This window comes from Miscanthus floridulus, chromosome 9 (genome assembly GCF_019320115.1).
Source record: "Miscanthus floridulus cultivar M001 chromosome 9, ASM1932011v1, whole genome shotgun sequence".
NCBI classification, from domain to species: Eukaryota; Viridiplantae; Streptophyta; class Magnoliopsida; order Poales; family Poaceae; genus Miscanthus; species Miscanthus floridulus.
The window spans coordinates 142,183,803-142,200,859 of record NC_089588.1 but is presented as its reverse complement, the minus strand read 5'-3'; the positions used below and the strand labels follow the sequence as shown (position 1 = coordinate 142,200,859).

General features: G+C 48.2%; 1 pseudogene; it reads left to right on the top strand.

The window, feature by feature from the left end:
- The first annotated feature begins 312 nt into the window (after positions 1-312).
- Positions 313-2,549, top strand: LOC136483148 (scarecrow-like protein 9; annotated as a pseudogene).
- Positions 2,550-17,057: the final 14,508 nt, after the last annotated feature.

The following is a 17,057-nucleotide window of genomic DNA, read 5'->3' as shown; positions in this document are numbered from 1 at the left end:
CCTGCTCGCCGTACCTGGGCCGCTGGCCAGGCACGAAGCGCAGTTTGGCACGGCCCGGCGATCCGATGTGCCGTGCCGGGCGGCCCATTTGCACATCTATAGCGGCATGTTCCCTCCGCTGCCGCACACACAGCATCCTGACGACCCAACAACAGCATCGTCAGGCCTCTACGGAGCAGGCTACTAGCACTAGCGCTAGAACGTGCTGACTAAGCAGATACTAGTGATGATGTGTGATACTGATGGATGCAGAAACTCAGCTCATGTGCTGTGCATTGTACACAGCTGCAGATATTTTGACAAATCATCTTCTCCGTGGAAATCAAAGTTGCTTCTTCCCGGCGGCGGCGGCTTCATTCTCTGTTCCCTCCAAAGTCTAAACAGTTTCAATAGTTGCTGCAATCCTATTCCTACCTAGTACGTACGAGTACTAGCTGCTAGCCAGCAGCCCAGCACGAAGATTCCATCTCTACCTGCCGTTGCAGTCCGTCCATGTCCATGGCGCCCATGCCAGAGGAGCTCGACCTCCTGGGTGAGCAAGACCGGCGAGACGTGCTGGCTGTGGCTGACCCTGAGCCCGAGCCGTTCTCTCCCTCCATCTTCCTGGACCTCCCGCCGACGCCCAGCCGTCCCGACTGCCACGACGACGACCTGGCATCGGCGGACGACCTCGTCCTCCCCTTCATCTCGCGGATGCTCATGGAGGATGACATCGACGACGCCTTCTTCTACAAGTACCCCGACCACCCCGCGCTCCTCCAAGCCCAGCAGCCCTTCACCGACATCCTCTCCGACGCCACCCCTCCGGACGCCGTCGCCGATGCTGTCACCTTGCAGCTGGAGGACCCAGCGGAGCCGCTCTCACAGTCACAGCTGCTGCTCCAGCAGTCCCCTGAGGACGTGCTCAACCTCGCGTTGCTCAAGGGCATGGAAGAGGGCAGCAGGTTCTTGCCCACCAACAACGGCCTCCTCAACAGCATGACCCAAGTGAATACGGGTGGCAAGCTTAAGAACATGCGTAGTACTCTGCAGCAGGACGAAGATGAACCGGACGAGGCCGAGACGAGCAGGAACAGCAAGCTCATGGTGCCTGAGCCGGAAGAAACCGGCGAGATGGTTGACCAAATAGCTCTCAACATGTTCAGCTCGTGCCTCGGTGAAATACAGAGCTTGCGCTGGACTATCGACGGCGAGCAGGTTGAGAACAACACCCGGACCGGGACCGGGAGCAAGACGACGACGACGAAGAAGAACGGCAAGTACTGGGCATATGAGGCTGGGACAGACTTGCACACCTTGCTCATTCACTGTGCGCAGGCGATGGGCATGAACGACCGCTGGAGCGCGACGCAGCTGCTAGGAAAAATCAGGAAGCACTCCTCGCCAAGGGGAGACGCCAACCAGAGGCTGGCGCACTGTTTCGCCCAGGGACTGGAGGCGCGGCTTGCCGGCACGGGCAGCCAATTGTACAGGTCACTCGTGTCAAGGCGCACCTCCGTCGTGGAGTACCTCAAGGCCTACCAATTGTTCGTAGAAGCGTGCTGTTTCAAAACAATGGCGTTCAGGTTCTCCAATCTCACCATCTGCCATGCCACCTTGGGGAGAAAGAAGGTGCACATTGTGGACTATGGCATCGATTACGGTTTACAGTGGCCAACTTTGCTGAGCCGTCTTGCTATCCGGGAAGGTGGACCGCCGGAGGTGAGGATGACAGGCATTGATCTCCCACAGCCAGGGTTCCGGCCATCATCTCGGATCGAGCAGACGGGGTGCCGCCTCAGCAGCTGCGCCAGTCAGTTCAGCGTGCCATTCAAGTTTCGAAGCATCGCCGCTAAGTGGGAGACGATCCGCGTGGATGATCTTGACATCGAGCCTGATGAGGTACTCATTGTTAATAGCCTTGTCCCGTTTGGATATTTGATAGATGACGGTGTCACCGTGGATAGCCCGAGCCCCAGGGATGTTGTCCTGAATAATATCCAGAAGATGCGTCCCGATGTGTTCATCCTTTGCATCGTGAATGCCTCGTACAATTCACCGTTTTGTCACACGGTTCCGTGAGGCGCTATCGTATTACTCGGCAATATTTGACATGCTAGATGCCACGACCCCACGGGATAATGAACTACGCTTGCTGGTTGAACGTGACCTCTACGGACAGTGTGCCTTCAATGTTGTCGCCTGTGAGGGATTGGATAGGGTGGAGCGGCCGGAGACATATAAGCAATGGCACGTGCGGAACCATCGTGCGGGACTAAGGCAACTGCCTTTGGATCCATGTAGGATTAAGGATGTGAGGGAGAGGGTCAAGAGACTATACCACAAGGATTTTGTAATTGACATCGATGAACAGTGGCTCCTGGAAGGGTGGAAGGGGCGTATACTCTACGCCATGTCAACATGGGTTGCAAATGAGCCTACCTAATAATAAGAATTAGTTTATCCGCTTTATATATATATATATATATATATATATATATATGTATGTATGTATGTATGTATGTATGTATGTATGTATGTATGTATGTATGTATCACTATATGCCTTGAAATGAGTGGAGATACTAATAAATCAAGATAGGGGTGTTGTGTGTTGATGTACAATATATAAATGGAGAACTCTGTTCTTGGTATTTCTTTTGCTATATGGCTCTATGTTTTGTGTAGATACAAAAAGCAATTTTATAGACTAGTGGGTTTACTTTTCATGTCTAACTGTATTGTGATTTGATTTTTGAAGTTCATTTTACGTGTGCCATAATAGTATTTCACCCGGTTTCGTCCCCTTGCATTGCCTAATCTGAAAGAAAAAGGAGATGGTGCAGTAAACAAACAAATTAGAACGACCATGACATTCGTCAAAAGCTAGCACTCAGCAGAATTGAAATCGCTGTGGAGGGGGTACGGCGTTTCCATTTTTCAAATATATATGCTAGTGACAGGTGTGAAGTGTTTGAAACCACATTTCGTCTCGGCTTCCTATAGTCCACTGTCCACTGTACGCAGTCTACAGACATGACGATGCAGTTCGGTAGCCGGTCACATCCGTCGTCTGCCTTCCCCGAACCTTCTCCTTGCTGAGCGCTGCTCTCCGTCCCTAAATAACTGTCGTTGTTGGTGTACGTGTCACAAGTTTAACTCGATTTGTAGAAATACGTACAACATTTGTATCATCAAATAAATTTATTAAAAAAATTAGATTCAAATATCTTTCCAATGATACTAATTATGTACCATAACTATTAATATTTTTTAATATATATTTAGTCAAAGTAGTTTCTCAGAAAATAAAAATGATAGATATTTAGGGCAGTAGCATTGTTTATAATAATCTCCATTGTCCGTCACAGCTTTTGACACCCAGGCCTGAGTGTTGTCCCTCCATCGACCATGACTCATTCCATTTCTATCTTGGGTCTTGTTTAAATGCCATTTAAATTTCAAGTTTTTTCATTTTTTCTTCATTATATCAATTTTTAGCCGTTTGCATTGAGTATTAAATGTAGGTAAAAAAAATAACTAATTACACAGTTTAGTTGGAAATTACGAGATGAATCTTTTGAGCCTAGTTGGTCCACGATTGGACAATATTTGCCAAATAAGACGAAAGTGGTACTATTCACCGGGTTCACTTTTTTTGCAAAGTGAACGAGGCCTTGTTCTTCGTCTTCACCACAGAACACCACCTCCACCACCAGTGAAGTGGTCTATACGTAGGCCCCGTTTGGTTGGGCTCTGGGCAGCTCCGGCTCCTGGTGCCGAATCACTGTAGCTGCACTATTCACCGAAGCTGTTTTTCTCTCTCCTTTCCTCTCTCACTAACACCACCGGAGCCGGAGAATCTCATTTTTGTGGCTCCCACGGCTCCGGCTACAGTGTCACTACAGCCAGCCCAAACAAAGCTTTAAATTTCTATTTATCCCTACCGCCGGCCGGCAATGGCAGCCGAGCCAGAGGACATCACCGATGAGGAACCCTTCTCCCCTTCCATCTTTCTTAACCTGTCCCCGACTCCTCCACACCCCGATGACCATCAAGACCTGGCGGCAGCAGCCTCATCCAACTCGTACTACCAGTACCCCAACCATCAAGCTCTGCAGACCTCCACTGACTGAGATCCTGTCCGTCTCCGACCCATGCGTCGCCAACACCATTAATGGTGGAGTAGGCACATGCTTCACCCTCTCGTCGTGCTTCCCCGACACCGCCTCCGTGTTGGACGGCGTGACCTGACCCTATGACTCGGTCGAGCTCTCCCAGTGAAGGACCGAAACGGCGACCAGAGGGGGTGAATGGGAGCCTCAAATTTATTTCGAAAACTTGGGCCACTGTCCCAAAATCAAACCCCAAAGGCAGACACACGGGAGAGGAGAGATCCACGAGCCAACTAGGTGGTTGGATGTCTATGGCGATGACCAAAAGACACAGCGGGACCCTCGAGAAACGACCAAGCAAAGCCCTCGACGAAACACCTCAAAGTCGAGAAGACTACACAGGTCCAGACTGTCTGAGGTCGAAGTGCGGACTGTCCGCGGAAGAGGGGCCGGACTGTCTGCCGGCCAAAACTTCAAAAACACACAGGCGAGAAACAGATCTATTCAAATCTTTCACTACAACGGTGGATTGTCCGCGGTCAGGGCCCGGACTGTCCACAGACAAAATATCTGAAAACACACGATGAAAAACAGGTCTGGTCTGAACTGTTCACAACAGCGGCGGACTGTCCGCGCCTGTGCTGAAGTGAAACAATACAGGCAGCCGAACTTGACTGTCCCCGACCCCGAAGGTTGGACTGTCCGCGTGTTGACCCTGGACTGTCCGCGGTCTGCGGGACCGAGCCCCCAAAATCGCCAAGAACACAAATTCGCCCGATTTGTGACCAAATCAAAACCAACTACCACCAAAATTGAACCAAGGGATCACAGGGCAGTAGGTGAGCTACTCGTAAGAGATCATCGCTCAAAGTTTAGTCAATCAATAGGAAATTTGGATCATGCAAAGAACACCGCTTTTTGACTCCAAAAATTGAATCGCCCCGATCTATGAGCTCATGAGGTTTCAGTTAAAATCCTTCGGTGGAAAGGATCAACTCACGTCCTAGCTCGTTCCAAATCAATTGGTTTGACTCAAAACAACCCACAACTCAAGAATCGAACACGAACGTGAGAAGGGGTGAAGAGGAAGAAGGAAGAAGCAAGAACGCAAAGAACACAAGCGAGATTTGCACAAAAAGATCATACCACGAATCCCGGAGGGCACGAGGAGGTTAGGGCCTCCATTCCCACAAAAATTCTTCGGTTCGATTACATGGATGAAGTAGCTAAAACATCCGAGGACCTCTTGTGAGAGAGAACTATAGAGAGGGGAGACCTAGAGAGGTGGAATGCAAATGGCAAGAGGTGAGGGTGATTGGGGCACCCTCATCCTTATTTAACAGGGCTATTACACAGTTCCCAAACTGCCCCCGGATAATTAGAGCAAACTACCTAACCCTAAGGCATTATGGTCCAACTCTGTCTTCTGTTGATCGGACGGCCACGCTTCCTGCACAGATTTGCTTCGCCTCGACGTAACCTCTGTGATTCCGCCACGTGCCGCCCCGTTCCTCCTCAGAACCTCCGCCTGGGTTTTGAGGCCCAAACCCGAAAACTGTCCACCGGTGGTTTTGTGGCCCAAACCACCAAACGCACTCGCGAGTAGCGTACTCCATACGCGTCCCCCACTCCTCGACACGTGTCACCACCGTCCTCGACTGCCCGGCCGCCAAGTCTTCCAGAGCCTCCTCTCGACTTGCACGTTCGCCGTCTTGACTCGATCAACACGGTCACTCCTCCTTGTACACTTGCGCTTGTCGATGTCCCCAGGTGTCAGCCACCGTGGCTGCTCCTTTGGCGTTCCAGTCCCTCAGTCCAAGCCTCACGTCCACCCTTCACCGCTCCCGATCTATCGGCATAGCCCGTCTCTACTTGACCTTCACCTCGTCATCAAACACCGCCTCTGAGCTCCACACCTGCGCGCCACAAGCCAAGAGACATGTTGCACAACCCAACTCAAGCCATGGTTAGTTCACAAACTCAACCAAAGACATGAATCACGTTGACAATCACTCATCACACAAGACCACATGGGCACATATCAACCATGTGTCCGCAATCTCCCCCTTGATGAGTGCATTGTCAACACCAACACACAAACCGCATAGATAAAGAAGCAGAAGAAGGGGAAGGAAGAAGGAACTTACCCAAATGACCAAAAGCCAATGAGAAGCCAAAACAAGTTCATTTGAGGTAAGCAAAACTTGCAAGAACTTGGTCCCCAAAGACATGGGCCAAGGCTCGACGCAACCATGTAAACCACAGATAGTCCTCAAGAAGAGGAAGAATGGGCTCAACACCACTAGCAAAGCTCAAAACACCTAAAACAGCTAGACCCTCTAGAAGAGGCAAAGGCTCAACACATCTAGCAAAAGCAACTCAAAAGCAACTCCCTCTGAACAAATGCAATCTCTCAAGTGTATGCACTCTCAACAAAATACTCTCCCTTTGAGTGGTTTATGTGAAACATTCTCCCCCTTGTTGATACATGCACTTATCAAGCTAAAGCCCAAAGACTGCAACTCCCCCTCAAAGTACGCTGAAAATGCACAGGGATGCAAAAATGCAAAGATGCAGAAGCTTCAGGAGTATATCATTCAGAATGAAAAATGCTCTAAGGGATACCGTCATGTGTAGTAAGACAATAAATCTGAAGGCTGGCAAATGCTCAAACTGATCATAGGATACAATAGTGAATTGCAAAGTATTTTGAGCCAATTTTAGTCTTGAGAAAGCATTCACCACAGAATTAGCACTTAGCATGTATAAGCAGGAGATCAACAAGTGCTTTCAAATCTATACAAGGTGAACTACCTCAAGCTAGTGTCTAGTCAACATTCCTACAAAAGAATTTAAAACTTGTGTTTTGCATCAAATTCTCTTTTAGTCATTTTGCACAAGTAACATAGAAGGCATGTGATTGCAAGAGGTTGTAAGCACTATCTTGCCTAACTTTTCAACCCGGCGAAGCCTATGTCAAAAGACAATCAGAAGCTCAAAGCGTCGGTCTCGAACATACACTACTACTGCTCAAGTTCAACTTTAAGTGCAATAAGAAGCAGTCTCGATACAGTGATGTGTGATAATGCAAACCCTCTCGATCTTTCTGTTTCAATTATCTCGGAGTCATAATTTTAACTGATTTTTGGAGTAAAACAAGTGGAAGCGAAAGACTCCAAGACTGAGACATAGTAACCTAGCATAAACATGATAGAACAAGGATCTCACACATTCCTACACATGCTAGGAGCCAGACTCAGTGGTGAACCAAATTTGTAGATTTATCAATTATAGATCAAGTTCACATTGAAAACAGACATAGCTCATCAAAAGTGTAGCATATGATTAAAAAGAGCCTAAGCTAGCCATACCAACATCATGTATCACATAAGCATCTATCACTAAGAGCATAATCTCATTCTCAAAGATATACACATGAAGCTCATGATGCACTATAATACATGATGCAATGCAAAAGGAGCATGATACAAAAGCAAAACAGGGGCTAAAACAAGAAAAACCAAAAAACTATAGTACAAGAACCAAAGCTTACCTCCTCTAAAAAGGAAAGCACACACCCAACTCCCCTCGCAAGCGGGCAAAGGATGCTAGATCGAGGGGTTTTGTAAGGATATCTGCAAGTTGGTTTTGGGTGTCAACGTGGCAAAGGTCAATGTCTCCTTTCTCATAATGATCATGCAAGAAGTGAAAGCACACATCAATGTGTTTGGTCTTAGGAGTGGAGAACTAGGTTTTTTGCTACACTTACTGGCACTTGTGCTGTCACAAAGCAAAGGCACTCTAGTGAAAATTTAAGCCAAAATCTCTCAAGGTGGCTATCATCCAAAGCAGCTGGGAACAACAACTAGCGGCAGCAACATATTCAGTTTCTGTGGAGGATTGCGCTACGCTGGATGGCTTGCGAGAAGACCAAGATACCAAAGAAGAACCAAGAAACTGACAAGTCCCGGACGTGGACTTTCTATCTAAGCGGCAACCAGCAAAATTCGCATCAGAATAACCGCAAAGAGAGAGCGATGAAGAAGTAGAACACCAAAGCCCAAACTTAGGAGTGAAACGAAGGTACCTCATGATCCTTTTGATGGTTTGGCGTTGAGACGTGCGCGGCAAAGCTTGAAAGTGCGCACATAGACACACAACAAACTGTATGTCGGGTAGAGCAAAGACCCGATCATGCTGCGGTACTCCTTCTGGTCCACGGCTTCTCCTTTTTCATCGGCATCCAACGCCATAGTGGTTGACATGGGCGTCGAAAGAGGCTTGGCCTCGCCCATATCAAACTTCTTCAGCACGTCCTTGGTGTACTTCCCTTGGTGCACAAATATCCCTTCTCGGGTTTGCTTGATTTGCAACCCAAGAAAGAAGGTCAATTCTCCCATCATGCTCATCTCAAATTCCCTGCTCATAAGATCTGCAAACTTGGCAACAAGTGCATCAGAAGAGCCACCGAAAATGATATCATCCACGTAAATCTAAACCATGAGAGTGACATTGCCTTGCTTGAGGATAAATAAAGTTTTATCAACCGAACCCATTTTAAAACCCTTGTTAAGCAAGAAGGTTTTCAAATGCTCATACCATGCTCTCGGGGCTTGTTTCAAACCATATAAAGCCTTGTGAAGTTTAAAAACATGGTTTGGAAACTTTGGGTTCTCGAAACCGGGAGGTTGCCTCACATAGACCTCCTCCTCAATGTAGCCGTTTAAGAAGGCACTTTTGACATCCATTTGAAAAAGCTTAAAACCCTTTGAGGTAGAAAAAGCTAAAAGGATTCTAATTGCCTCTAAACAAGCTACAGTTGCGAAAGCCTCCTCATAGTCTATAACTTCCTTTTGCCAAAAACCTTGGGCTACCAACCTAGCTTTGTTCCTCACTACCACCCCATCTTCACTCTGTTTGTTTTAAAAGACCCACTTTGTGCCTGTGGGATGGCACTCTGGTGGAGGTGGTACTAAAACCTAAACCCGGTTTCTCTCAAAGTTTTCCAACTCCTCATCATGGCATTAACCCAATCGGGATCAGATAAAGCATGTCCAACATCTCGAGGCTCAAAAGAAGCAACAAATGTAGAATGAGCAAAGTGTGAGATGTGATACGACCTGGACCAGGTGACTCACTGGTCGATGTTGCCAATCATGGTCTGAGGTGGATGGCGACGCTGAATGTGGCGTGGTGCCTCCCTAGAAGAAGTCGCCTCCCCCTCAACAGCAGCTGGTGCCTCCTCAGGTGCAGCTGGCACAGGATGAGGAAGCTGCTCGAATGGCCCCCAAGAAGTGGAAGTAGAGGGATTGGGACCGTGAGCTGAAGTAGTCGTCGTAGGCTCGAGAGGGGCAGCCAGTGGAGTCGGCTCGGGATCACCCCAATCGGCATCTTCCTGCTCCTCTACAAAGATGCTTTCACCAAGCTCATCCTCACCTGCATGCTCAAAGACAGGAGTCGCACAAGGCATGGTTTCATCGAATGTGACCTCACAGGTCTCCACGACATGGTTAGTTTCAAGGTTAAGTACGCGATAAGCTCGAGAATGAGAAGCATAACCAAGAAATATCCCATCGGAGGACCTGGACTCAAACTTGTCCAAATTACCTTGCTTGAGGATGAAGCACTTGCATCCAAACACCCTGAAATGGCTTACCTTGGGTGGCCGCCCAAACCGCAACTCATAAGATGCCTTCTTCATAAAGGCTCGAAGAAAAATGTGGTTTGAAATATGGCAAGCGGTGTTGATTGCCTCGGCCCAATATCTCCTAGGAGTCATATGCTCATCGAGCATCATCCCACCCATTTCAACCAAAGTCTGTTTTTTGCGCTCAACAACACCGTTTTGCTGGGGGACATAAGGAGAGGAAAACTAGTGCTCGAGACCCAAAGAAGTGCAAATGGTTTTAAAATGAGTATTCTTGAATTATGTGCCATTGTCACTGCGAATTGCTCTCGTGGAATTCTTAGGGAACTCATTTTGCAACCTCAGAATCAAATCTCGAGGATGAGAAAAAGCCTCATCCTTACCCTCCATGAAAAACACCAAAGAGTAGCGAGAAAAATCGTCCAAAATCACTAGAATGTACCACTTCCCACCAACTGACTGAACCCGAGCTGGACCAACTGTGTCCATGTGAAGTAACTCGCCGGGTTCCTTGGTCATGACTTGGTTCATAGGAGGGTTAGAAGCAGCAACCATCTTCCTGTGGCAACAAGGGTGACAAACAAGATCCTTCTCAAATTTCAACTTGGACAATCCTCGGATTAGGTCAAGTGAGCTCAACCTAGCAAGTAGATCGAAGCTTAAGTGACCAAGTCTCCTATGCCATTTCCAAAGTTCAGAAGAGGATCCGGCCACAAGACAGCGAGAAGAGCCAAAGGAGTGAGAAAAATCAGCTCGAAAGACCCGGCCAAAAGGGACAATCTGACAGACAAGATTTCCCTGAGAATCAAGAACTCGAGACAAGCCGGTCTTAAAGCTCACTTCAAAGCCATCCCCAAGGAGTTGCGAAATAGAGAGCAAGTTAAAATGCAAATTTAAAACCAGCACAATATCCTTGAGACCAAAACTCTTGTTAACTCGAATGGTTCCATGAGAGACCACCTTACCTGTGGCTGAAAAAACGGCAAGCTTTGATCAATTGAAAGCTCAACGACTTTTATTTGTGAGCATCCCCAAGGATGGATTGCAACTGAATCATCGTACCTAGACTCAGATGAAGCGAACCAAAACTACCAACATAAGTACTTAATGGCAGGAATCCAAAAGATTTCTTTGTCCTTTTTTTGTATTTTTATGTGTTTCCATGGCATGGAAGCAACGAGAGGGAAAGCGATGTTACCCACTCTGCTGCGGAAGGAAAGGGGCTGGCTATATAGGAGAGATGAGAGAGAAGAATTCGAACCTTGTTCTTGAGCCAATTTGTGACAAGCTGAAAAAACAATCAAGTGGGCAATTGTTTGTTGTAGGGTTTTGAATTTCGGTTTGCATGTTTGTACCGTTCATGGTCAAAATTACTGAATTTTGATAATTCGGCCCCAAATTTCTTTCAAAGAAAATTAACTTAATTAATTTATGTTGCACAATTTTTTAAAAAAAAGAAGAAGAAGGATGGCCTAGAAGGTGGAGGTGGAAGCTTCCCATTTACTTGTGGATTTTAGTTGACACAGATTATATTTCCAACCTCTAAGTTCTGGTATTTCAAAACAAAAACATATTTTCACTTGCCTCTAGAAACACCGAAACTCGTGAAGGATGAGTTACATCCAAGAGATGATTCTTCTTTTTCTTTTTATTGATATAACTTTTTTTTAAGACGAAGGAAGTATAACTCTCTCTTTTTGCATTCATAGTCGGGCTCAGCAAAGAGCGGTGAGTGGAACCAACAATTAAACGGATCACGCGTGACCAAATTTTTCCTCATGGCCACCTAAAATACAAGTCCTTTTTCTTTTCTTTTTTTCTGTAGTTACTAGTTAGTCAGTTCGTGCTCAGAAAGAATATTCAATTTGCATTTCTGTGCTCAGGACTCGTGACTCATAACTGACGAGGCAATTAGGTGCAGTGCAGATCACCCTCTTTTTTACATGTCACTGGACTCAATTTTGCGCTGGAAGGAACGAAGCTGCATTTTCTTCTTCCTCGATTGATCCGCTGTAATTGAAGACATTGACGACAGCTGAAAGCGCAAGATAGCAGCCGCACCTGCGCCCGTGCCTTCCTGGAGCCTTCTTCTTCAACTGTGCTCATCCCATCACGTTCACAGTACTGTACATGCCACTAGCTAGCTCCATCAAAGCTCTGATTTTTATGCACCCATCTTGACATGACACAACCACTGACCCACCCACTACTCGCTCTCCCTGCCATTCCCGTGAGACTCAGACTGACAGAGAGAGTTGCTGCGACTGCGAGTGCGAGGCCGAGGCCGAGGCGACCTCATTCACCAGCCCAAAAGTTCCCCTCCGGCCGGCCATCGGGCCATGGCCGCAACGCCGGAGGACGTCGCGGAGCCCGAGCCCTTCTCCCCCTCGGTCTTCCTCGACCTGCCTCCGACGCTCCATCCCCAACCCGACGGCGACGGCGAGGACCTGCAGGCCTCGTCGGACGACATGGTGCTCCCCTTCATCCGGCGCATGCTCATGGAGGAGGAGGAGGACACCGACGACAACATCTTGTACCAGCAGTACCCCGACCACGCTGCGCTCCTCCTGGCACAGCAGCCCTTCGCACAGATCCTCTCGGCGGGCTCCACCTCCACTGCGACGCACACGCACGCCGCCGCCAACGACTCTGCTTCCGGCTCGTCGGCCACCACAAACTCAAACGGAGCCCCCGCATTCGCCAACGCTACCTGGCCATATGATCCAGTCGAGCTCTCCCAGCTGCTCCTCTGTAGGACACGCTCCGGCACGGGAGCCGGGCTCGACGGTTTCACCGGCGGTGATGCCAACGCCTTTCATTCCTCGCCGGGACAAGGCAGCGCCAGTATGTGCGGCCAGGCCCGCGCGTTCTTCAATGGCGGCGACACGGCCATCCAGAGCTCGAGCTTCGGAGACGGGGTGGGGGTTACCATGGATATGCTCAACCTGGCATTCCTCAAGGGAATGGAGGAGGCCAGCAAGTTCTTGCCCACCACAACCACCATTGGACTCGACGCCACCTCCAGAGAGAACCTGCCCATCAGGGACGGCAGCATGCTGCTGCCTCGCGTCTTCGCCTTACCCAACACCAACAGTGTGGTGGATGGCAGAGTGAGCGGCAGAGGCTGCAAGAACCGTGAAATTTTAGTATTTTGGTCTCTTTTAAAAATATTTTTTACAAAAAGACCTATGCCAAAACGTTTGTTGAAAATAGACCATTTTTTAGGCGTCTTAGAACATGACGTCAAGGTATGAGGGTCGGCGTCGACTGAGATGACGCCGAGGTCTTGCCACGTCACGGACGACCCCGGTCGACGGCGACACGGTGGCACATGAGGTCCGACACGTCGGCGTTGTGTCAGCCAACGCCATAGGCCCAACCTCAGCGCGGTGGGACTACACGCCGAGCTATTGGCACCATCCGACGCGCGGCCCAGACGGCCCAACAACGCTTCGTGGCCCAATAGCTCGGCGCGGGGTCACTTAACGCCGAGACACCAGACTCGGCACGGCCCGACTCAACGTCGAGGTCTCGACTCTTGAAGCCGCGCCGCGGCCCCCTTCTTCTTCCTCCCTCCATTCTGAAACCCTGCGCCGGTTCTCTGTTCGTCTCCCCCCACGGCCCCCACGAAACCCTAACCCCCAAATGCGACCCTAGGTGCCCGGATCTCGTCTCCCGAAGCTTCCTTGAGGTAATGGTCCCTCCCCTCCTCTAATCTATCCGCGTAGATGTGCTTGCATTGTCTCTAATCATGTGGAATCATGGTGTATGGTGTTTTGATATATGTGTATTTGCATTTGCAAAATGTATGGCTTCGGTTGATTGAGTGCATTGTTGTTTAACTGTTTTATGTGCTGAACATGTTAGGTTAGTTTGGTTTCTAGTTATTTTGGTCATTAGGGTTCTTTGTTTATTGTAGGTGTCATTAGGGTTAGTTATTTGTTGGTCATTAGGGTTAGTATGTATTTTAGTTATTTGTTGGTCATTAGATTTCAATTTTTTATGACTAGAAATGATTATGTTGTTGGGGTTGAAAAAGATGAAATGATATATTTTAGTTTCTACTTATTGGATTGAAACTCGCATGATATATTGATATGTGACACTACTTGTTGTGTGATGGCTGTAGATGGATAAATTAGTGAGGTTGTATCATGGAGGCCGTATTGTTAGGACAAGAGATGATAGTTTGGAATTTCTGGACATGTGTGAGGAGTTGTTGATTTTTTCTGAAACACCATCTTTGACCCAATTAGTGGAGCGAGTGAAGGTTAAGTCAGGCTGGAATGAAGGAGACGTGCATGTTCAGTTTGAAGGTGTCATAGATGTTGGGTCGTCGAAGGGTCCTCGGATCAAGAGGTTGCTCAAAATTACAAACGAGTCTGAATGGAATGATTACAAGGCAGTTGTATTGGCCTCAGAAGTGCGATCTTTGGATTTAGTAGTAAGTAAGGAGTCCGGCTTAGGAAATGATAACTTCGAAGCATGCCCATCTTCCCCCGCTCACATAGGTTATGGTCCTTTGTCTGAAGAAGAAATACTTGTCACACAACTAGGCTACGGTGGTGGTGAAGTGTTTGGATCGCTCGAGCGTGATGGAGGTTGGTTTGAGGGCGGTGGAGATGAGGAGGAGAATGCGGTTGCCGATGGTGAGGGCAATCATGATAGTGATGAAGAGGATGATGATTATGTAATTGGTGATGCAGAAGAAGGTTTGGACGACGCTAGCGGAGACTTTTCTTTTGAGGATGAGCTTAGCGACGAAGATGATCTTAGTGGTGAAGAAGACTTTGGTGATGCTAGGGCTACGAACCGTTTTGACATGGAGATAGCTGGAGATGATGAATCCTTCGTAGAGGAGATAGCCGAAGACTCTGATGACGATCGCCCTGTTGGTCGTCTCAATTTTAGGGAAATAGAGATATTGTCTAGGGTCTTGCCTTGGAGAGATCCACTAGTTGGTGATTTCGAGGACCTTAGCCATGGTCACAGGGCAGTAGCTGATGGTGGGCCAACTGATACAATAGTGCCTGATGTTAGCGGTTGCCTCATCATATGGAAGGGCATATTGTTTGCTACCATGGATGAGTTGAAAACATGGTTGCATGAGTACTCCATTGTACACAACCGACCTTTTAGGGTCATCAATTCATTCAAGGAGAAGAGGTACACTGTTGCTTGTGAAGAACAGCAGTGTGGTTGGAGAGTATGTGCGAGGAAGACGAAGGCAGGCAAATGGAAGATTACCTCAATGAAGCAACCACATGTTTGTGCCACTGCTGAGGCAGAAGAGAACCATCTGCAGCTCAATTCTAGGTTCATTGTAAGGCAGTTATGCCCCGTGGTGAAGCATATGCCAACTGTAAGGAAAATGGACCCTTGGCCCATTTACTTTGGATTTTGGTGTTTGATGACCAACACAACCAAATTGGACTAATGAATTTGCAAGTGTTTATTTTGTAGTTCAATAGGGTGCAAGACATGACTTGGACGAAGGTGACGTGATGATCCGATGATCAACACCTTAAGAAAGACCTTAGGAGCACAGGAAAAGACCCAAGATATCAAGCAAAGTCCAAGCATGAAGATAGGAACCAAGCCATACGCAAGATCGCGAAGAAACGAGCTCGCAGAGGCGACCGGACGCTGGAAGCGCGACCGGACGCTGGACCGGTGGCTCGACAGACAGGCGACCGGACACGAGGACCGGACGCTGGCGGCAACCGACCGGACGTAGGAATGCAGCGTTCGATCGATTACAGTAAGGTTCCAGAGCGGCAAATCTGTGACCGGACGCGTCCGGTGGCAGGCGACTGGACGCTGGCCGGCGTCCGATCAAGTAAATTGCTGACTCAACGGTCGGGACGACCGGACGCGTCCGGTCAGGACGATTCAGCATCCGGTCAGTAGCAGTTTCGTGGGAATTCGACCCCAACGGCTACTTTCTCAGTGGGGCTTATAAATACAACCCCCAACCGGCCATTTGAGTAGAGTGGAGCTGAGGAAACATACCAAGAGTGTTTATACACCATTTGAGTGATCTCCACATGCATAGTGCTTAGTGTTTTATTAGGTGATTAGCATAAGTGCTTTGCGAAGTGCTTAGGTTGATTAGACCACCGCTTATGCGCTTGCTCTAGGTGTTTGCCTAGTGTTTAAGTGAGGTTTGCATACCTCTTGCCACCCCGTGCTTGCGAGCACAAGTGTTGTACATCGGAGGGGCTTGAAGTCTTGCGAGATCACACCAACCGCGTTTGTGGTGTGGTCGCCACCGTGTACCGGAGGAAACAAGGCCCGCGGTGTTTCGGCCGAAAGCTTGATAGTGAAGACGGCGGGGAGCATCCGGGAGAGGCTTACCGGAAGGCACGTCGGAGACCCACTTGCGTGTGGGGAAGGCCCGAGGCTATCCACGGAGTTACCCGACCGGGAGCTTGGCCCTTGCGAGGGATTCCTTGCGAGGGGCTCCAACGAGGACTAGGGGGAAGCTTGCGCGCTTCTCGATACCTCGGTAAAAATACCAGAGTCGTCGACGGGAGTTTGCATATCTCTACCTTGCTCTTTAGCTTCAGCATTTACATTGATTACTTTACTACGTTTGCGGTACAGATAGCAACACACTAGCAAAACTATAGTTGCACATCTAGATAGCTTATCTATTGCATAGGTTTTGCTAGGGTTAGAAAAAGAGGCCATAGTTTAGAGTTAGAATTTCTAAGTTGCCTAATTCACCCCCCCTCTTAGGCGTCACGGTCCCTTCAATTGGTATCAGAGCCGGTTGGCTCATATTTGGACCTTTGGCTTAACTGCCGTTGAGCCGACGCTATTGTAAAATGGTTGGGATGGATACCGCTAGGCCTCCACAATTTGACGGCACTAACTTCCCATACTATAAAGCTAGAATGGCTTGCCACCTTGAGGCAGTTGATTTGGGTGTATGGAGAGTCACTCGTGACAGGATGAAACCCATCAAGAATCCCAAAAAACCCACAAAGAGTGACAAAAAAGAAATGCATTTTAATGCTAGAGCTAAGAATTGCTTGTTTGAATCATTTAGCATGGATGTGTTTAACCAAGTGTTCACCTTAAATACGGCACATGAAATTTGGTTAAAACTCCAAGAGCTCCATGATGGCACAAGTAATATCCGTGAGCAAAAACATTGTCTAGCTAAGCAAAATTATGATTCCTTTGCTATGAATGATGATGAGCTTGTTCGTGATATGTACTCTCGATTGAATCTAATTATCAATGAGCTCCATTCAATAGGATTATTAAAGCTAGATGATGCGGACATCGTGAGGAAGATCATCTCGTTCG